The sequence below is a fragment of the Microtus ochrogaster genome, chromosome 2 (genome assembly GCF_000317375.1).
Source record: "Microtus ochrogaster isolate Prairie Vole_2 chromosome 2, MicOch1.0, whole genome shotgun sequence".
Classification (NCBI taxonomy): domain Eukaryota; kingdom Metazoa; phylum Chordata; class Mammalia; order Rodentia; family Cricetidae; genus Microtus; species Microtus ochrogaster.
The window spans coordinates 43084576-43085249 of NC_022010.1; positions in this window are offsets into that span (position 1 = coordinate 43084576).

Genomic DNA, 674 nt, shown 5'->3' on the forward strand with positions numbered 1-674 from the left:
TAATCTCTTTTTTATTAAGATAGGGTCTCCTAGCTAAGGCTAGCCCCAAGCTTGATAGGTAGCAAAGGATGACCTTGAAGTCCCGAGCCTCTTCCCTCTGTCTTCAAAGTTCAGGTACTTATCTCAGCGTTTTTTGTTTTCGTTTTCATTTTTGAGATGTGGCTCATGTAGCCCAGGCTGGCCTCCACAGGCATATACCGTCTCTTCTGACTCGTTACTCTTCATAATAAACATTAGCACCCCAACTCCACACAAAGTTCTCCATAGCCATCTTTAAGCTATGTTAAGTGTTGTAATTTTCAAAAACCATTTTCCATTTTTGTCTGTTTAGTTTCATTTAGTTTTTGTGTTTAGAAGGAGGCATATGTTTCCCACTTTTAGCATAAACATATATATTCATTTTTCCAGAAAATCCTGTTGAGTGCTGATTAGAATTGACAATATTACCATTATTTATCCAATGCACTGTCTTCTGACACTTGTCTTCTTTATTCCCTCAACTAAAATCACAACCCTCAGCTACTGTCAATGGTAATCTTAATGAAGAAACGACTATAACTACAGCTGGCACTACTTCATCTGAGACCCCTACGCCAACTACATCAACTATGACACCTAAGACTGACACTCCTTCAACTGAGACCCCTACGCCAACTACATCAACTATGACACCT